This window comes from Pinus tabuliformis, chromosome 4_2 (genome assembly GCF_031772625.1).
Source record: "Pinus tabuliformis cultivar Carrire ecotype Pingquan chromosome 4_2, CPIR1, whole genome shotgun sequence".
Taxonomy (NCBI): Eukaryota; Viridiplantae; Streptophyta; class Pinopsida; order Pinales; family Pinaceae; genus Pinus; species Pinus tabuliformis.
Window position 1 is genome coordinate 523,006,455 of NC_142304.1, and position 22,411 is coordinate 523,028,865.

The 22,411-nt window shown below is 39.9% G+C and overlaps 1 long non-coding RNA gene across 3 annotated transcripts in view; it reads left to right on the forward strand.

Annotated features, from left to right (window-relative positions):
* Nucleotides 1–22,411, forward strand: part of LOC149170284 (uncharacterized) — a 303,708-nt gene that overhangs the window by 275,244 nt on the left and 6,053 nt on the right. The gene's annotated exons all lie outside the window — the stretch shown is intronic.

Consider the following 22,411-nt stretch of genomic DNA (forward strand, 5'->3'; position numbering starts at 1 on the left):
TGAACTACCCCACCTTACAGGGGTATCCACTGCTACATATCACACATCATGCTCTCATCCCCTAGAGCCTCACGCAGTTATGAAGAAAAATCAATCAAAGGCAAAAGGCATATGAAGAAGGGTGAAAAAACAAAGGTCGAGGTAACTCATGTACCACGATTTGCTCCTTCCTACACTCATATACCCAAGTGTGGGCTTCCCTTATTGTAGCTACCCTTGTACCATGACATGTGGTCTGGATGATTCCCCTAATCCCCATTCTACTCCATTACTATATCATTTACCACCTACCATTTGAGGGATGTACCATGGACATGTCACACCACTTTAAAGGTTGAAACCACCTAATAGGGTCCTTGAGTAACCCCCTTATTGAGCTTGGAGACACTAGTATATGCCAAAGACCATTATAGAAGGGCATACCACCATGAAGTGCCCCATTGATTCCATGACTTGTAATCTCTTTTACTTGATTATTCTAATGATTTGTTGTCTTGGAGGGCAAAGGGGACGCATTGGATCTTATGCAGGATTGCAGGTGGGTCTCCATTTGGGACTTGGTCTCCCTATATGGGGTCCTAACCCTCCAGAGGGCCACATTGGCAATTGTAGGGTGAGCGTTGAGAGCCATAAGCCTCCATCATAGCAAATATTACTTCATGGATCCCCAACAACATTCATTGATTGCTCGTGTTCCACCTTCTGGATGAGGATGATGCACTTAGTTCACCATGCCCAGCGAACTCCACACTTGCACAAAACACTTTGCAGATGTTCCAGGGTCCATAAGATCTCTCCCGTTGTAGAGGGAGGCTGTATGCCATCATTATAGCCCATGCAGATGGTTTACAGGCATTTTTGATCCATTTGGAGACCCATGAGGATGCCCTTGTGCCTCCACACCCACATGGGAGCACCACAGGTTCTTACTTGGAAAGCCGGGGGCCAACCCCTTGTCCATTATGTTTGGAGTCCATTTCTACATCATGGCACCTCTTGGACTTCAGTAGGCCTCCTCAAAGGCCCAACGACTCACTTTGTTGATCATTCAACCCTCTTGAGAAAGTTATTCTTGTGTTGTTGAGCTAGGGCTTGTCCCCAAAAGTATTGTTATCATGCACATTATTTTATTCTAGGGGCATTATTAGTCCAAATTAGGTTATTCGAATCCCTTAGAGGATTGTATAAATAGAAGAGAGGCATTCTCTCTCAATCATCATCACTTGGATTGGGTTATTATCTCTTGTGAGATTTTCACTATACCTTTTGGAGGACAAGTTTGGATGTTATGGATGAATTTTGATGTTTGGATATCTCTCTCGTCTTGGAGCTTCATTATTGGCATAAATTGATGATTGGATATACTCTTTTGTACATGTAAGTGCTCTTTTCATGCTTATTCTTGTTATTTACTTTGTCACATGAATGTTGTTGGATTTTCGCTATACAAGTCTAAAATTTACTGTTTTTCTATGTGAATTAGTGGAAATTGTGATATTTTATAGCGTTGCATCATGGGCCATGTATGAATGGGTGAATGCACCTAGAGATAATTTTTGATAAATACATCTCGATTAGTTATCAATTCTTGCAAATCGAAGTATAAAGTCCTTGAAGCAGGTACTCTGATGCCTAATGCCATGCGAAGTTGTTTTAAGGCCTCCTTAATTGGGTGAACTCTTTTCACCTCCCTCTTTTTCTAGGTCCCCTAGGGCATCAATTATATCACAATCTAGCCTTCCAAACACTTCGATTTTTGGTCCACAATTGCGCTGAGGTTTGCTCTAGAGGCCCTCCAAATTTGAAGCAAATCCAACAGTGGGATCTTGAGATATAGCAAGCTCTAACTCAAGGACCATTTTCTTGCCCTAGTTTTCCCTTAGCTAGTGTCCTCATTAGAATCATTGAAAGAAAACCTCAAAGAAAATGTGTCCTTTGATCCTCTTCTCCTCCCTCATTGGGTGATCAACTCCATACCCTTGACCTAATTTTGGGTTTGCTTGGTCCCGTGTAGTCCCACTTCTTATCAAAGCTAATCCTTCAAAGACTATTTAGAAACCAAGTTTCCACAAGGATTTTGAGGTCTAGAAATCTACTTTGCAAGTCATACCTTCAAACCCTAGCCCCCTAAAATCCTCCTAGACCTTCCTAGAGAGCCTTTCACCTTCCTTCCCAAGCAATCAAGACACATATTTTAGCCTCTCTTGTCAATAGGCTTTTGGGATCACCTTTCATCCTATCATTGATATATTCATTATAGTGATCCTTATTATTCTAGGTCTCCTCCCATCGGTGAAAGTCTGTAAAGAGCAGGGAGCCTTAGTTGAGGTGACAATGGGCTATCACTCCATTTTTGCCCATTGACCAAGTAGTTTCTCTATAGGATCCCCTCCTAGGAACCCTGCTAGTTTGAGCAGTAACACCCCCCACAATCCATTATTCTGGGTAGCAGACTTTAGGGTCAATTCTTTTGATATCCTCTCGTCATTATATTCCCTTGACTCCAACACCCTTGAATATTGGCATTGATCTTCCCATCCCTTCATCACCAATATTTTATTTTTTCTATTAAACCCAACTTGATCACCAAGGTTATTCGTGATATCACCCTGCTGCTTATTGCTTATGCCCTAGCGATTTATAGGGAATCCCCCCTCAAAGCCGGAGGAGAGCATCTTAAAGAGGCAAAGGTAGGTCGTTGGGATAATAGTGGGTAACCTATAAAGGTTCCACTTGGATTGTACATTGTGGATTGGAGCTTTCACCATTCTAATGTACAATTTGAGCAATAACACGACTAAAGGCTTAATAATCCAAAACTATATAGTGTAACCATTCTCTTCAAGTGTAGATTTGGTATGGATTGTTCATGAAAGGATTTAGACAATGTCAATTTTTATTGTAATTTCATGTAGCTCTCCCTCCCATTGGTTCTTAATTCCCTTTCAAGGGTGATGGTTTGTTCAAAGCATCTACTCAGAATTCCTAACTCACTCATGTTTCTAAGGATTCTAGTTAACAGTATGGTATCTTGTTGATTTTGACAAACCTTGAATGCATATAAAAACAATTTTATGGTTTTACCACATTTGGTAGCTGAATATAAATTCTCTCCCTTTGGGGTGAAACAATACATCTTATCAACAACACAAACATCTCAAGAACTACATAAAAGCTGAAGCATATTATCACATGCATTCTCCCACTTGGAAGTGGCTATTTTCCATAACATTTCTCAGAGCTCATTCATATATCTAGGCATCTTAAAAATACATAGTTACAAGTCACTGCCCAAAGGCATATTGCAGATCCATTCTCTTCCTTGTATATACGTCAACATTACCATCTCAGGCACAAAAACAGTATTCTAAGTTACAATGAGGATCCAGCAATTAGAAATACATCTCCCTGCAAACATTACCAAAAGTTTTGTTTCAATAACTACATAATGATTGCAACATAATCTGTACAAACAGAAAGAAATGGAATAAGATAAACAGGGAGTTCATAGAAAATCACTAGATGTATGTGTCGTTTCCTGATCTGATATGCTTTTGAGATGCTCTTGCCAAGCTCAGATAAGGCACATTTGATTTGCCTCTCAGCTGACTCCCATACTCTCCTTCCCTTGAAATACACTGCACTGCATAAAGTGGCCTCTAAGGGTGATGAGAACTCTGTTACTAAATAATTTTGGGCACACACTTTGTCCAACTACTCTGCCTCCCTTACTGATGGTGACCCAAACTTACCCAATAGGAAGATAAATTTAAAGGCTCATACAAAGAGAATAATAGTCACTTTCACCAATGAAAATGAACCTTTATACATAGATAAAAGTTGAAGCATTGATGAAATTGGAAAAATCGATGTTCACAATGAAAATTGAAGCCACGAGCTTTTGCAACACTGAATGGAACTAATAGTATATATAATTTATTAAACAAATTTAATAGCTTGCCCACATTAACCAAGCTATCAGGGAATGAATTTGGGACCCTTCTTATTTGAATATAGACCCGAACTTTTTCAAATCCATCAAATGGTAAATCATGTGACAATCTTAATGGATGTCGAAGTGTGTGCCCCTACATATCAAAGCATCATGGATGTGGAATTATTAGAAGAAATATTCCACCTGTAGTCTATTTAAAGGTGTCACTAGTCACTACTATTAACACAGGAATGTATAAAGATGTGATTCTAATTTTGTGAAGTAGGAAATATCAGGTGAAAGCTGCTATAAGGACTTGGTTGAGGTCTTGTTCACCTAATAAGTGGTTTGGCAACTGCCCTGCAAATATCATAAAGATGAAAATAATGTGGGTGATGACATACTAGATTACCTAAGAACATGTTCAACTTGGACAAGGATCTCGAGAGAGCAAAATATATCATTTGCAAAATTAAGATAGACTTCCACCAGATATCCAGCACAATTCTTCATAGTTTACACCATTAAGTAAACAGTGCACAAAAGTAGACATGGATGAGATACCCAAATTGCAGAGGTAAATTACAGATTTGGTGACTAAGCAACAAAAAGGGGACCAGGAATGATAAAATGCTAATAGTAATACCAAGTTTGACTAGTAAAGTGAAGTCAAAAGACCTCCTGCAGGTAACCATAGCCACAAGAGAGGAAAGATTTACACTCTTTGTAGAAAGGATTTTATACCTTCCAGATAATGGTGCAAGAGAGGGGATTGGAGGGGATAATGTTGTAGAAGTGGCCAGAATATTTACTTCGAAGGCATGGCAGATGTTAATAAATAAATAAGATCAACGAGGCTCGTGAAGAAATGTGTGGCTGTGGTTCCAATAGAGGCGCTCTAATTCGACAATTTGAAACCTTCCAGTGGATGAGTTGGCTTTTAGGGGCCTCAGCCCACATTTACAATGTGCATGACGGGCCAGGCTTTACAAGTTTACAATGGGCCGAAAAGAAAGAAAGAAAATTTGTGTCCAATTACTTTCATTATTTCATATTCACAACAGACTAATTTGCCATCCTGTGATTGTAACTGCTGCTCCATTTCACTTGGCACATTATTCACCGCCATTAACTTCTGGCAGCTTTTAATTTTCACCTCGTTCTTTGTGTGCACATGTATCAACAAGCAAAAGGAGTTGGATAAAATTGTGCAGATATGCCAGGTGCAGTAGATCTCGAAAGTCGTCTGTTGCGTACTCTTCTGACATGGTAAAATATGAATCTCCTTTTTTATCGAATGAACAATAAGAGCCAGTGATTAAAGCTATTCCACAGATAGCTATGGAAGCATCATATTAAACAGCAGATATCCTCCTGTTCCTTCAGCGTGAGAAACAGTTATGAGACAAAGGTACTTTGCCCTACAAACAGCACTGGGTTTGCCTACGAAGCCTTTTTCACAATTTTTAGGCCACATCTGTAGCGTCATTTGCCTATGAAGCCTTCTTCACAATTTTAAAGTCATATCTGTAGAGTAGAGTCCTTTAATCAGACCTCAATTATATTGAGAGACGTGTATTGTACATGAAGATGAAGCTCATATCTATATAAGGTTTTTCTCTCTTCATCATTTCTCATGGTTGGATTTTGGAGGAGTTCCACTGCTTGGAGCTTAATGGATATATCATTCTTGCAGCATATGTAAGTGTAATGGTTTTCTCCCATCAATGTGTGGCTTATTGTTTCCCTTTCTTATTATTGTTGATGAATTGCGGTAGAGATTCCTAGAACTTGCTTTGCAGGGCCAAGAGAGGGGTATATCTACCCCATTGCAAAGGTTTTATGTGAGGGGTTATTCCCTTTCGGAACCTTTGTTGTCTTATTCATGATGGTATTCTCTCACATTTTTTCAAGTGGGTGCTAGACTAATACTTCATTGTGTAGGGCATACTCTAATGGCCTAGTTTTGTTGTGGCATTATAGGGGCTCTCCTAGTACATTTTTCTACATTCATTTTCATCCTCTAAAGGCTTATTGTGGCATGTGTGTGTAGCCCTTAAACATTCATGAATTTCCCTCTTGGATCATCCTCTTGACTCCCAACATTTTGCTAAAGCTATTCCATATATCACTTTGTTCCTCATTGTTTAGCTTTGCAATCCTATTTTTGAGGCAAATCCCCCTTGAGCTAGAGGAGAAGCAACAGAAAGTTAGACAATAAGTTTCCTAAGTGACAGTAGTAACCATCCTAGTAGTTCCCTCTCAAGTTACACATTTTGGATTAGGGATTTTATCATTAAAGCCAAATTGGGGAGATAACATTCTCATTTATGTCTTATTTTCAAAAAAATAATGCAAGTTATTTGAATGCTTTCTCTCTTTCACTGCTAGTGCACTTTATTTTTTGCTATTGTTATATGCATTTACAAGATGGTATTAGACATTGAAGTTTGGAATGCATGAGGAACAAACACAGTGAGAGCATATCGACAAGGTAGTGCGATGACGCAATCGGTTGGCACACATACAACAAGGGACAAGCAACACTAATATCAAGACATCTTAACATAAATAAGTTGACTTCTAAGTTGCACTCAAATGGATACAGAAACAGATACCCATATTGGAGGAAATGGATATGCCAAATTTTCCAAACCGGTCAATACAATGGGCAAACAAAATAGGCGTGTGCAAAAAAAAAAAAGAGCCATGAGACATAAGATATTCATATTATATTATTACCATTCATCAATTCGAAGCCTAAAAGACAGTTATCAGAGTAGGTCATCATTACTACTATCTTGCTATGCAAATTGTACAATATAAACATACATTAATGAGTACATGAAAATTTCAGAACAAGTGTTGTACTATTATATTCAATGCTCATAATTGCATTACAAATTACAATTACATATCATTAAAAATTTCTAAGATGCAAGAACGAAGATTCCAGGCTTGGCAATGCCCAACAAATGCCAACTTCTCCAATCGTGCCCCATTAGCCACAAACCCCCGAAAAGAAAGGATCAAAATTCAAAACCCTAAAGCAAAGAATCAATCAACACCAACTTCTCTCCACAACACAAATAACACCTAGAATGTACGGAGTATTTGTGTGTTTAAGGTATGTATTGAGTACTTGTGTGTTTGAGTATTTTGAAACATGGGTTTCCCATTTATGTTTGTTGACACAATGTTTCTAGACAAAATCTATGGCAAAGAAACTTTCACATTTTGAGAGTATCCCCTCCAAGCATTTTTGATAACATAAGTTGACTTGTAGCTAATTTTTGAATTTGATATTGGTTTTTTTCACTACATTTTTTTAAAGAAATATATTACTCTAAATACAATAGCACCATGATTCCCAAGGTGCTTGTAATAGGGAAACAATGGCAGCATGCTTCCTAAGGAAATTGTAGCAACGTCTTTGTGCAATTTCCCAAGGATCATGTATGATGCTAGAGAAAGTTGCACACATCTCATGCATCACAAGGCACCAAAACATGAAACTTGAGGCAAGGGTGAATTTAGCATGGCAAGCCACTAGGGGAAGTATAAGTTTTTGAGTGAGATAATACAACCTATTGATAGTACTTCTAGGTGGAAATGAAAGTTCAGGAAACTAAGAGGTAGAATATGTTAACCTACAATGGACTTTGAGTAGCGAGAAAAGTGTTGAGCAACTTGTAATAGACATCATGTAGCAATCAATAAGCATGGGAAACTTGTTATAGACTTCACACAACAACGAACAGGTTTGGGTAATGTTGCGACTCAAACTTTCACCACGATGACACTCTAAAGTTTTATTTAAGGCATCATTGTTGAGTAATGGTTAAAATATGCTCTCTTACCGTACAACTAATAGTGTTTTATGTTGATGAAAATTTGGCATATTTAATCAATCATTTGAAAGTTATTTAATGGGACTAAACTATGGCATAATTTGATCTATTCATTACTAGTACATTAATTGAGTTCTAAGCATTGTAATTGATTTATATATCATTGAATGAGAAGTACTTATTGAATTGTTGTGACAATCTCTCTTCTTACAATATGTGCTTGAATGCTTGTGAGTAAGACATCTCTTGAATGTTCATTTTTTATCCTTGATCTATTCCCAAAGACTCATTGGCTTTGATATACATGCCTCGTTCTTTCAGAACATAATTGAATATTTGTAATACTTTTTTGGTGCAAGGATAATCTCATTGGACAGATTGTCATTACCATAAATTAATTGTCTGAACAATTTGAATCACATTTGTAATTTTATATTTATATTGACAATCTTCCCTTTAACTTCAAGTACCAATTTGCCTTGGTCAAGCTCAGCTAGACAAACTCATCCTTCCTACAACTCGATCTAGCTAATTTGGCTTATAGGAAAACATTCTTTAGGATAGGAAGCCCTTTCCTTACCCTTAAAGGGAGAGGCAAGGCCACCGAGGTGATAGTGGGTGACTTGCCTTCTAGTTGCTCCTAGTAAACAAGTTGTTTCTTAGAAAGTTGTATCATTTTAGGATGGATGATGGAAATTCCTCGATAGTGTATTTGAATTCCTTTAATAATAAGGAAAGTCAACTTGTCCTTGTTGATATTAAGATGGATGAAGAAGATCAATATCTTACCTTCTTCTGTTCTTTGCCAAACTCTTAGGATAATCTAGTTGTAGCAATTTGTACTACTACACATTCGATATTGAAGTTTATGAATATGGTTGCATCCTTGTTATTAGAGTAAATGAAGAGAAACTCCATGGAGGGTGTGGCTAAGGATGTCTTATTTATAAGACACCATCACTAACATAAAAAAAATGTAAGTCTTTGAGGGATAAATCTAAATCTCCAAGACAATTTATAAGGATATGGAGGAAATGAGATAAAGCTAAGCATTATAAGCAAGATGTAGATCAAAGAATGTTGATAAAAGTAAGGGATCTGATGATGCCCCGTCCACAAAACAACAACCTCCATGGAGGAAGGAAGTGATGTTTACTTGGCACCTACAAGTACACATTCAAATCATGATGTATGCTTGATTGACATGGGTGCTTCATTTCATAAGACTCTTCATTAAAGATATAATGGAGCTAGTGTTTTCCTATGAGACAACTTGTCAGCTAAAATCAATGGCCATGGAAGGGTCAATCTATTATTCAAAGATGGTTGTATTAGAAATTAAGAACTCTTCGTGTGGTTCTACACATTCTAGATCTAGCTAGAAACTTAATATTTGTAAGTAAGATGAGTGATGCAAGCATAGATACTGTATTTGAAAAGGAAACTGATACATTATGTACACACACATAACACTGGACACCAATATTTTTGGACAATCGTCCTTGGAAAAACCCCAATGTGGGGAAAACCAATGCAGCTGATGAGGGTTTTATTATTATTAATCTTCAACAATTTAGGAGTACAACGATCTACTTGCCTGATGATGGTAAAGCTCCGGCAAATTTATCTCCACTGGAAAAATAATTTGGAGATGCAAAAGTCTCCTTTGCAACTCGATCTGGCCTCTCCCAACTAACTCACAATTCTCCTGGCTACTCGCACTAGCTACCAGAAATGTCGCACTACTGCTCCTGGATAATTTGCACGGCCTCTGGAATCACTTTCCTACAAGTCTTACTGCCTCCAACACTGCTCTTGGCTAACTCACTCTGCCTTCGAGTGATAGATCCAGCTTTGGCTCACTAAAACAAGCTCCTCTGCCACTCGCACTGTCTAACTGACTACTTGCCCTAGTTGAATCGACCTCTCCCTCTGCAGATAAACTGGCCTCATTTCTTGTTACTGAGACACTGGAAAATATGTGGAAATTCTCTCTGGGATGCTCCTCCCAAATCTCTATTGAAAGTCCGCTACCGGTGTCTCCCTCTGCTTCAATTGTGCCCTATTTTATTCACTACAACTAGGTAAGTTGAATTGCTTGAATGTATTCTCTTTTCTTCTCCAAACCCGATCGACTTGCTCTTCATAATCTTTTTTTGGACTATCAACGACCATGATCACATCTCAATCAATGGCTAAGATCATCTTGACTCCATCAAATCACTTTTCTAGAAGTCTCTGGAGAAAAATTGATCTTCCTCAATTAATCTGATTTAATTAACGAGTTTTCATAGGTTAGACTTAGGAAATATTTAATTATTGGTCAATTAATCTAATTGAGGTTTTTCTAAGGCGTTTCTTGCGAAACCTTTTCTAGGTTCTAGATATCTTGTGTTCATTAGCATCTTAGACACCATAGAGACTAGAACACGCATTCATTGCTACCAAAAACTAACACTCCCTCTTAGCGAGGCTCCCAACTTGTCCCTAAAGAAGACAAACTTTGCCTTACCGAAGGCCTGCGTGAGTATATCTACAACCAACTGATCTATGAGAACATGCTATAGCCGAACTGACTTGCCCTTGTGATACAACCGGTTGCCATAAATTAGCAAACCTCAGGTAAATATATTCATTCACTTCTAATAGTCGATCTGACCTCCTAGAAGCTACTCGGCCCCTCCAAATCAATTCGACCAACCTCTAAGACCCTGAATCAACCTTTGCAGTTGTGTACCAGCAGGTTAGTGCGTCCTCTCCAGCAAACTCGCGTTGCTAGAAATAAACGCGACCTCCACTGGAAAATCAAACTATCAAACTGGGAACTGCTTCTCCTTTGTAAATCGATATGGTTAGCAAAGTACCTCATTGCCCCGGCAGCTCCCTCTACCTCAGTCAACTCGCACTACTAGAGAGACTACATCCTCCCTGGATGCAACTCACACCGCTAGAAAATCGGCCTCACACTGCAAAAAAATCGATCTCCTAATTTCCCTGGAAATCTCTATGAAGAAAATCCTCCAGCAATCATTGTCCATCATGCTATCACTACAAGACTTTGATTCCACATTGTTGATACCCCTGTGTTTCCTCTACGTTGTTGCTATCACTACAATAGTGAGTCTCAATCTCATTGCTACTTTAATACTTGGGATCCTGTACCAAAGGTAATGGTCCAACTAAGGAATCGCATACTCAGCAACTAGATCTGATCTACTGATCAAGCCCTCTATTAGGTCCCTATACTACTAGTGTAACCCCTTATTGTTATTAGTACAACCCCCTTATTATTGTTGTGCCCATGTAGTCCCCATATTGTTATCATTGTGCCCCATAGAAACCCACTATTGTTATTATTGTGCCCTTACATTATTATTGTTATGTCGGCTCTGATTATATTATGACCCCTTAGACTCCTATATATCGAAAGGAGGTCTTGTCTTTTGTATCATCCAAGAATTGTTCATTTGTGTAAAGGAGGTTGCCCCCTCGAAGAGGCTTATTTCTAAGGCATTGATCTATCTTTTCTATCTTTTTGTGAGCGTGAGTATATCTACAACCTGCTGATCTATGAGAACATGCTATAGCCGAACCATAGGTGATCCCAATTTGGAATCTTGTCACGCCTAGAAACCACCAAGACAAAAGTACGCCATTCCTCAGTAAACCCATTGAGCGTTATACATGCTAGCTTGTCATCGACCAACCTTTCTAATACTGCAAGGAGTTCATCTCTGACAGACAAAATCCTATTGAGATATGAAGTTGCATCCTCGTCCTTATTCATCTTGATGGTTCTCATCCTTTCCTTGAGGATCATTTTTTTGTTCTCAAAAGGATTTTGGTACAGTTTGACGATGGCATCCCACATCTCTTTTGTTGTTCCCTTCTCTACGATGTGTGGAATGATATGATCCCTCACTCCATCAAGAATCATCCTCTTAGCTTTGGTGTTGTCCCTCCTATATTCATGAAACTGGATGGGATTTGTTAGCACAACAATAACTACTATAGCAAACTCCTTTAGACCATGCTCGTCCAATAGAAACAACATCCTAGCCTTCCAGATTCCAAAATTGGAGGCTCCATCCAACCTGGATGATCTACCAATCTTGTTGCAGCCATCTCTGGAAAATTTGTGAACTCAAATACACTGGAGAAATTAATAAACTGGGTTATAAAACCTCGTGTGCTTTCTCCTCCTTTGCCCTATGCTGATTCACTCCTGCAAAACCCTTTTGCGGCAATCCCTTGTGCACTAGATCTGCTCTTTAGTACACTGATCTATATGATCTGCACCAACCTCACTCCGATACCATGTGAAATTTCCACGAATACAGTAACTGGATATTATTCTCCTAACTTATGCAGTTTGTCTACAACAAATTAACTTATGACGAATAACGAATAACTCACTATTGCAAATCTTCACAAAAAATAAATATTGGAATTGAGAAATAATGCACACACATAAAATTGGTCACCAATATTTTTGGACAATCGTCCCTGGAAAAACCCCAATGTGGGGAAAACCAGTGTAACAAATCAAAGTTTTATTATTATTAATCTTAGCAATTTAGGAGTACAATGATCTGCTTTCCTAATGATGGTAAAACTCCAGAAAAATTATCTCCAATGGCAAAATAACCTAGAGATGCAAAAGTATCATCTGCAACTCGATCTGGCCTCTCCCAGCCAACTCGCACTTCTCCTAGCTATTCGCACTAGCCACCAGAAATGTGCACTACTGCTCCGGGATAATTCGCACAGCCTCTGAAATCACTTTCCTGCAAGTCGCACTGCCTCCAACATTGCTCTTGGCTCACTCGCTCTACCTCTTGGTGATAGATCCGACTCTGGCTCACTGAAACGAGCTCCTTTGCCGCTCGCACTATCTAACCGACTACTCGCACTCACTGAATCGACCTCTCTCATTGCAGATAAATTGGCCTCTTTTCATGTCATTGAGACACTAGAAAATCTATGGAAATCCTCATCGGAACCCTCCTCCCAAATCTCTGTTGAAACATCGTTGTCGGTGTCTTCCTCTGCTTCAACTGTGCCCTTGTTGAATCACTGCAACTAGTTAAGTTGAACTGCTTGAATGTATTCTTTGAAGTCTTTTGTTAGACTCTCAACGGCCATGATTGTTTGTTTTTGGTAGCAGTGGACATGTGTTCTAGTCTCTATGACGTCTAAGAGGCTAACGAACAAGAGATTTTCAAAACCCAGAAAAGGTTTCGCAAGATAATACTTGGAAATGACTTAATTAAATTAATTAGCCAACAATTAAAAAAAAATTAAGTCTAACTTAGGAAATTGGTTAACTAAAGGGAATTAATTAAGGAAACTTGATTTTTCTCTAAAGGCTTTGTTACTGCTCAAACTAGTAGGGGGTCCTAGAGGGGCACTTGCTAGGTCAAGAGCAACAATGAAGCTAAAGCCCACTGTCCCCACAGCTAAAGCTTCCTACTCTTTACGGACTTTCACCGATGGGAGGAGACTCAATATATAGAGAATCACTTATAAAGGATCGACTAAGATCGGTATGAAGTGATCTCGGGGACCCTTTCCTAGGGGAGGCTCAAGAATGGGACTTGCTTGCTTCTTAAGCAAGGTACAAAGCTTTCTAGGAGAAGGGGATGAAGATTTAAGGGATATGTTTAAGGAGTGTAAATTGTAAAGGAGCTTCAAAAACCCTAAAATCCTTGTTCAACTTGGTTTCCCAAATGGTTTTTAAGGAGTTGACTTTTCAAAGGTATGGGACCAAGTGGACCTAGGTTAGGTCAAGAGGAAGGATTTTAGCAACCAATGATAAACTTGACATAAACAAGGAGGAGAAAGGGACCAAAGAATTGATTTTCAGTTGAAGGTGCAACATGATCCTTATGAGGATAGTCTAGGGAAATTTAGGGCAAAAATCAATCTCGAGGCTAAGGCTTAGGGTATCTGACAACACCACTGTCAAAATTTCCTCAAATTTGGAGGAGACCTAGGAGAGACACAAGCGCAATTGAGGCCAAGATATCGAAGTTTTTCTATGGGTGGTTTGTCGAGAAAATGATGCCTAGGAGCCTAATCCTTTGGGGAGATTGGAGTCAAAAAGAATATGAAGATAGACTTTGTTTCTAGGTCAAGGAGGCCTTAAGGTCAACTTCGCTTGTCACTAGGACAAAGGAGAGTGACCTTAAAAGCTTTTATACTTCGTTTTGCAAGGTGAAGTGGCTTATCAAATAAATTCAACTATTGAATTATCCCTAGGAGAATTCGTTCAACATACATGGCCCATACATATAGATATGCTATATAGAAAAATAATTCCACAATTTCGCAGTAAATGCATGCAGCAACTAGCCCTAGTATTGCGAAAATCTCATTATCAATGCATGTGACAAAGTAAAAGAATAATAGCATTAAATTTGCACTTACATGTAAGAGAATATATCCAACCACCAATAGACTTGCCAATCATGAAGCTCCAAGATAAGAAAAGACAATCCATACATCAAAATTCATCCATGCTCCAAAATTTCGTCCACCAAAAAGTAATAGTGAAACTCTCAAGAGAGATACAAGTCCAAACCAAGTGATGATGAGAAATGAACTCTCATCATTTGTATTTATACTATCCTAATGAGTTTGATTTACCTATTTGAGCCTACATTTGCCCCTAAAATAAAAATAATGTGCACATAACTAACTTTTGGTGACAAACCCACCAAACTAGCTCATAAACAAAATAACAAGCCTCTCAAGAGGTCGAATGATCAATAATACATGTCGTTGGGCTCTCTAAGAAGCCTAATGAAGTCGATAAGTGCCATAATGATGAATAGGACTTCCAAAAATGATGGACGAGGGGTTGGACCCTTGTTCTCCACATAATAAACCTGTGATGCTCCCAATGGGTGTGAGGGCACAAAGGTAACCTCATGGGTCTCCAAGTAAGTCGAAGATGCATGTAGACCATCTGTAAGCTCAGATGATGGTGTAGGTGATGCCACATCAGCATACAAGTCCTAGGTTATCTGCCAAGTGCATGGTACAACTGTGGGGCCGACTAGGCAAAGGTGAATCAAGTGCATCTTCCTCGTCCAATAGGTGAATCTCGAGAAATCTCTGAGCATCTTTGGGGATCCATGGAGTGATGTCTATTGCTATGGAGACCCATGGCTCTCAACACACACCCGACATGTGCCAATGTAACCCTCTAGAGGGTTAGGACCCCGTATAGGGAGACCAAACCCAAGATGGAAGACGACCTGCAATCTTGCATAAGATCCAATGCGTCCCCTAGCCTTCCAGTACAACAAGTCATCAAGGAAATAGAGTAATAGAGCTTACAATCCATGGACAACAAGTGGGGACTTCATAATGGCATGCCCTTCCATAATGGGCTTTGGCATGTGCTAATGTTTCCAAGCTCCAAATGGGGTTAACCAAGTATCCTATTATGTCGTTTCTACTTCTAAAGGGGATAACATGTCCAAGGTAAATCCTTTAAAGGGTAGTGGCATGTGATAAAGAGATGAATGGAGTAGGGGATGGAAAGGGGCAGCCTTGGGCCACATACTGGGGTACAAGGGTAGCTAATAAAAGGGAAGCCCTCTCTTGGGTATATAATGTATAGGAGGGAGCAATCGTGGTACATGAGGTACCCCAACCTTGATTTTTCCCCCTTTCTTTATATGCCTCTTACCTTTTATGGTTTTTCTTTAATTCACTGCTTGAGACTCAAGGGATAAGAACATGATGTGTGAGATATAGCAATGGATACACACCTTAAGGTAGGGCAGTTCAATGCCCATAAGGGGTTGGGATAATCATGGGTTCTTGAGTGATAAAGGAGGCTCATCTAGGGCCTGGAGGAACCAGGGTGATGGCCATGATGATCAGGTAGAGCTCATGTATTAGCCCTTGCCCACGAGCTAAATGTGTTTGCCTGGGCCAACTTTTTCATTTTGTGGTACATTTTCCTATTGAATGTGGCCAATTATGCTTTTACTTTTCTTTTCAGCGGCATCAACCTACGGAGTATCATTCCAGGCGCGACCCAAGGTGTGGGCAAGGAGAAGGGAAAGGTTGAACCTATGTGGACCTAGTGGAGGAATGTGGACCTAGGTGGGAGAAATGATGAATGGGGTTATAATGAGTGGAAGGGGAGTAATATATATGGATGAGGGAGTGGGACCACGCAACCAAAATCAAGTTTTCCCATGTAGTACCATCCCTAAAGCCCAAAGGTCAGTAAAAGAGACCCCACGGGACTAGGGTCCAAGGTTGACATCCAAAAGAGGTCTAGGGGACAAGAGCACAGACCTAGCCCACTCTTTCTACCGAATCCCCCCATTAATCTGTGCCTAGAAGTATCCATGATAAGTAAACTACAATACACAATTACCACATGATAAGGCATACCTTTAGGTTGGCAAGGCCCACCTTCAAACATACGATCATAACAGATGGGTGAGGGACCACATGGCTGGCTCAGGTGGCGGAGAAATGGCACAACGAGCTAGTTGGTGGTTGCAAGGGGCTACTGGCTGCCAGCTGAGGACCATCTTGGAGAAAAAATTTATACTAGGGATATTACCCACAAAATGGTGGGTAACAAACTTCTAATGATGAAGTCAAATTGATCTTAGCGATCGGTTGAGAATCGAGATATAATCATGGTTGTTGAGACTCCAACAAGAGATTATACGAGCAGGTTGAAGGGCTTGGAGAGAGGCATCAGATCAAAGTATCATTTCCGTAGTTCAAATACCTAGTTGCAGATATTCAACAAGGGCATAGTTGAAGCTCGGGAAAGCATCAAAGCAAGGGTTTCATCAAAGATTTGAGAATAGGAGTCAGGAGGAATTTTCCTCAATATTTTCCAATGTCCATGAGACAGGAAGAGGAGGCCAAATTCATCTGTAGAGAGGGTCGCTACAACTAGGGCAAATAGCCAAAAATTCCTAGTGCGAGTTGTTAGAGAATCCACGTTTTAGTAGCCATTTTTTGGATCAGTTTCCAGGAGGGAGAGCGAGTGGGTTTCAGAGGCAGAGGGAGGTAGGACCACTTACCTGGAGGTCATTCCAAGGGTGTACGATTTTTCCTCAGCCAGATCTGCGCATTCCAACAAGAAGTGTGAATTCTAGGAGGAGGTGCGAGTGGCTAGGAGGAGGCCAAGTTGATTGCAGAGGGAAACTGGGTGTCTCTAGTATATTTTGCGAGTAGAGATTGTCAGAGCTTTGCCAGAAAGAAAAGTAGATCATTGTACTCGTGAATTGTTGAACATAATAATAAAACGCTCATTTGTTACACTGGTTTTCCCTTTGGAGTTTTTCTAGGGACAATTGTCCAAAAATAACTGTGTCAATTATTTTATGTGTGTGCATCTATTTCTTAGCTCCAGTTTTTATATTCTGCAGTGTTTTCATTGTGAAAAATGCAATAGTGAATTTATCGTTATTTGTCGAATAATAATTCAAAAGAGAAATAAACTATAATACTTAGAGGATAAATATCATGTTGGTTGCATTCATGGAAATTTCATATGGTATCAGAGCAATAAAGATCAGATCAAAGACATTAGAGCGGAGGAAGGGAGGGTTGTGCAGTTCAGAGGGACATCTGAAGCACAGAACCAGATTTGTGCAATCCTAGCCAGGCAGTGTGAATTACAGAGAGGCGGTAGTTTGATTTCTAGTCCAGTTGAGAGGAAAAGTTTGATTTGTCTGAGAGCAACATCAACAGGCAGTGAGGATTGTCAAATCTATTTTTCGGTGAGCATATCAGATATTCACAGAGAAGATCTAGCGCAGAAATTTGCAGCATAAGGGTTTTGCATAAACAGATCTACGCAATGCAAGAAAGAGAAAAGCACACAAAGGGAATTTCGAGAAATTCTAAGAGGGTTCCTAGGTTTCTAGTAATAGGATAGGAGGTTGAAATTTCCAAAAATAGAGGCCGAGTTAAGGCAGTGAGAACTGCCAGTGCGAGCTTGCAAGTCGAGCCAATGCGTGTTTTAGTGTCAGCAATGCATGTGCCAGTACCAAAAGGAGATCCAAAAGTAGAGTGAGTTGCCCAAGAGTGAAGCATCAGGCAGTGTGAATTTCCGAAAAGGGTTCTAGAGGCTAGTGCGAATTTCCAAGTAGCGGTTTTCCAGTGCGAACTGTAGAGGAGAAAGCCGAATTAATTTGTCGGAATGAGAAGGCGATTTCCCAGTTTATTTGATCTCTATTTTATTGAGTTTCACAGTTTTAAGAAAGGATGGTCGCAACAAGACTCAAAGATCAGGACAGGTTGGATGGAGCCTCCAACTTTGGCATCTGGAAGGTCGGGATGCTATTCCTTTTGGATTAGCATGGTCTGAAGGAGTTTGTGATAGCAGTTGTAGTTGTACCAGCAAATCCTATCTTGTAACATGATTACAAGAAGGACATGGCCAAGAGGATGGTCCTAGACGGAGTTCACGATCATATTGTCCCACATATTGCAAAGAAGGGAACTGCAAAGGAGATGTCGGATGCAATCAGCGAGTTGTACTAGCGTCCTTCCGAGAGTCAGAACATGATATTTAAGGAGAAGTTGAGGACGGTCAAAATGTAGAAGGGAAACAATGTAAAATCCTATCTCACCAGGGTTCAGGGTGTTAGAGATGAACTTGCCGCAGTTGGAGAGAAGCCAGCATTAGATGAATTGGTGCATAAAACTCTAAACGAGTTTACCAAGGAATGGCGGACATCGTTTAGGTGATTACTGGATGGGATAAGCTACCAGATTGGGAACACCTGTGGAGTGACACTTCACTTAGGAGGAGTTGAGGCTCTATCTCGTCGATGGTACTACCAACAGCAGTGGCAAGGGACCGAAGCTAGAGAAGGAGGAGAACATCACTCTTGCAAAGGAAGGGAAAAGCGAAGAAGCATCCTAGCCAAGGACAGGACTCTAAAGGAGATAAGAAGAAAAAGGACCTGTCGAAGGTCAAGTGCTTCGAATGTGGTGAGCTTGGTCACTACGTCAGCTAGTGTCTGAAGAGGAAAAGGGACAAGAAGGGGAAGAAAACAACAACTTCGATCGAGATTGATCACTTGTCCACTAGGATGGAGGATGAGTTTGTTATGTTTGCAGCATTATCCTCAAATGGAGGATGAGCTTTCTATGTTTGCAGCGTTATCCTGATATGGAGGAGTATGACACTCTAGTATGCCAGATTGGGCAGGATCCAAGGGAGGAGAAATAAGGAGGTCTAGATCTAGCCACGGAGGGCTTGATCTGTAGATCAAATCCAGTTGTTGTGAGTTCCCATTTGGATCACTACCTTTGCTACGGGTGCCCAACAATTAAGGTAGTAGGAGGATCAAAGTGCCAGCAAGGTGCAGTCAAATTCTCGAGAGAGTGCAGAGCTAGTTAACCGCAGACAGGTGCTAGGGAGACAGGTGCGGAACCAATTGCAGTGACTCATAGATCAGTACACATAGGTGCAATGATGGCAACATCGCAGAGCTAGGAGGAAGGTAATGTGAATTTCCCAATTGCAGAGAACGAGATACAGTTCCAGCCAAAAAGACTCCAGCATAGAGGCATCAACATCGTGAGATCGAAGTATGCGTTGTAGCATGGTGGACAGTGATGGCTAGAGTATTTTCTTCACAATGATTTCCAGTGACAGGGAGTCAGATCAACTACGAGATGTGAAGAGAGGAGGTATCACAGATGTGAGACACCATCAATGTGGATCAATTCGGCTAATATGCTCATGAAGGCCCTTGGGAGGGCAAAGATCATATACTTTAGAGAATAGATGGGTATAGTGGAAAACACCTTTCTCACTAAGAGGGAGTGTTGGTTTTTGGTAGCAGCAGATAGGTGTTTTAGCCTCTATGATGTCTAATAGGCTAAGGAACATGAGATCTTCAAACCCCAGAGAAGGTTTCACGAGATTAGACTTGGAAACACCTTAAGTAAATTAATTAGCCAATAATTAAAAAGTTCCCAAGTCTAACTTAGCAAAATTGGTTAATTAAAGGGAATTAATTAAGGAAGTTTGATTTTGCTGTAGAGGCTTCTATTGATGAAGTCAAATTGATCTTAGCCATCAGTTGAGATGTAATCGTGGCCATAAAGACTCCAACGAGAGATTATAAGAGCGGGTCGAAGGGCTTGGAGAAAGTCATCAGATCAAAGTATCATTTCAGCAGTTCGACTACCTAGTTGCAGGTATTTAGCAATATTCCTCAATATTTTCCAGTGTTCGAGAGACGGGAAGAGGAGGCCAAAGCATCCAGGGCTGTGCAATTTTTCCTCAGCCAGATTTGTGTATTCCAGTAGGAACTGTGAATTCTAGGAGTTGTGAGTGGCTAGGACGAGGCCGAGTTGATTGCAGAGGGAGACAAGGACCAGGATAACTTAATCATTAGGAGGGCCGACTTGATCTTTTGGGGCCATAAAATTTCAAATTTTGGATTCCCTCATTTGAAGATGACTTGGAGTTCTTATTCATCATCATTATTTCTCATATATTTGGAGGGTTATATATGAATCATGAAGATCGACCATAGCTACAAAAATTCAACACCACCACTGTCACCTTATTAATTATTTCCATATTGTTCTATGGAAGAATTTTGTCCCATAAGGGAGGCTTCTCCAGCATATCTCAAAGATTAAGTAACCCAAGAATTCTCAAGCTAAATACCCTTTAAAGATTTTGCTAAATAATCACCCAAGGATAATATTCAATAAGGTAGGAATCCGAGTGAGATGAGATAATGAGTTCAAAGTACTTATGGCTAAGTCTAGAGAGGTAAGATAGTGCCCAAGATGACCAAATAGATCCCAAACATATACTAACTTTAATTCAATGATTGTTGTTATGAGTTAGAATTTGTCATAAGAACAATTTACAACATGCAAAATTATGAAAACAATAGCAAATCCCTAGTGTACACTCCCTTGATGAGTAAAATGAGTGTGTGTGACAATGATTCTCCTAAATCGACTTCCCTCTACTTATATCAAGGAAATCAAGTCAATTTAGGGCAAATTTAGAATAAAAGCTCTAAATATAATAAATTTTGTTATTACAAGTTAAATAGGTCACAAGCCAACCTAAAAGATAGTTATCTCAATGATAAAACATAACAAAAAGCCTCATTTTAGCCCATATGTGTGAGAAAAGGTCTTCCAAGGATGATGTCATCCTCCAAAGGTGAATATCTCTATCAAAATGTGTTATGGATGCATCACAAGAATACTCCACATTCAAATGTCATCTCCTCATCAACAAATGTGTAATCATTAAGTAACACACTCCTCATAAACATGTCATCATCGACCAAACCCATGTCATCACTCCAAGCCTTATGAGAGTTATGTCACAAGGCTAGGGCATGACATCATCATCCAAAAATGTGTGCCAGACCTTCTAGATGGATCTCAAGTCATCATCCTCATCAAATTGCTCCATAAACAAGGCAGTGTCCATCAAGAAGGTACAATGTCATCCTGGGGCATCAAGTGGTCTCTAGGGTACATCTTCTTTCTAGGTAACATTCTAGCTTGAATGTGCAGCATTCTAGTATATAGAGGGAGAGGAGAGGGTCTTGATCAGTGTTGGACACATCCCAAGGTCAACGCTCCTCATAAAGTTGTCAACATCCTAGATATGGTGCCTTGAAGGTCATCAAGTAGGCTTGGATGTCCTCTCTAAACTACTAGAGAAGTCTCAATCAATCCCCCAAGGAATGGGAGTTGTACCAAGGAGAAAGCATCTGAAACATACCCTCAAAATCAAGTGAGATCACCATCACAAGTAGTATAACCATAAGAGTATTTGAATGGGCCATATCTAATGCAAAAGGCACTGAAGTACTTCACACAAGTATCATCTTCAAATGTCTTCCTAGCTTAGGGTCAGTAAATAAGTTAACATGCTTAGATATGGGATGTGTTACCCTTATTTCAGCAGGTGTACTCCAGAACATTTTGGCCACACCATATAAACCCAAAGGATGTACCTTATAGCCCTATAAAGCCATGCGGGTGTGTGTTATTTGCGAAAGTGACTCTTAAATCCTTATTGGTGTGGGCGGCCATGGCTATTCCTAGTATTATTTGTTTCATGATATACTTGACTTTGTGGCATTGTTGACTTCCCCCTGGAGGGCGATAACTCCCTGCTTTGATGGGTACTTTTATACCCTGGGACGGTATGCGGGTATCCTAGAATAAGCATTGCTAGGAATCATGGTTTAAGGGAGCATTTGTGTCAATAAAGCCTTGTAAGGGTGATCGCCATATGTACTATTCCCTAAAATTATCCCTTTTTTATTTCGATGCCCCTCACTACCCCACATGTGCCATGCGTCTTATGTATTTTCCTCTCCCCTTTGGCCTTGGCTTTGCATCCCGATAGTCTCACAGTGTCCAATGCATTTTGCATCTCCTGGGGCATCATGCTACAGGTTTTGAGTCAAAGAAGGTGTTCATTTGATTCTCTATGTCTAGATGAACCACTTTGTCTTTTGTAGCAGTCAAAACACCCTCATGGAACTCTAGTTACAACAGTGGACCCTCATGGAAATGCATAACCATAACATTTGAACACGAAAATGTGGGAAAAAAATATGAACCATTG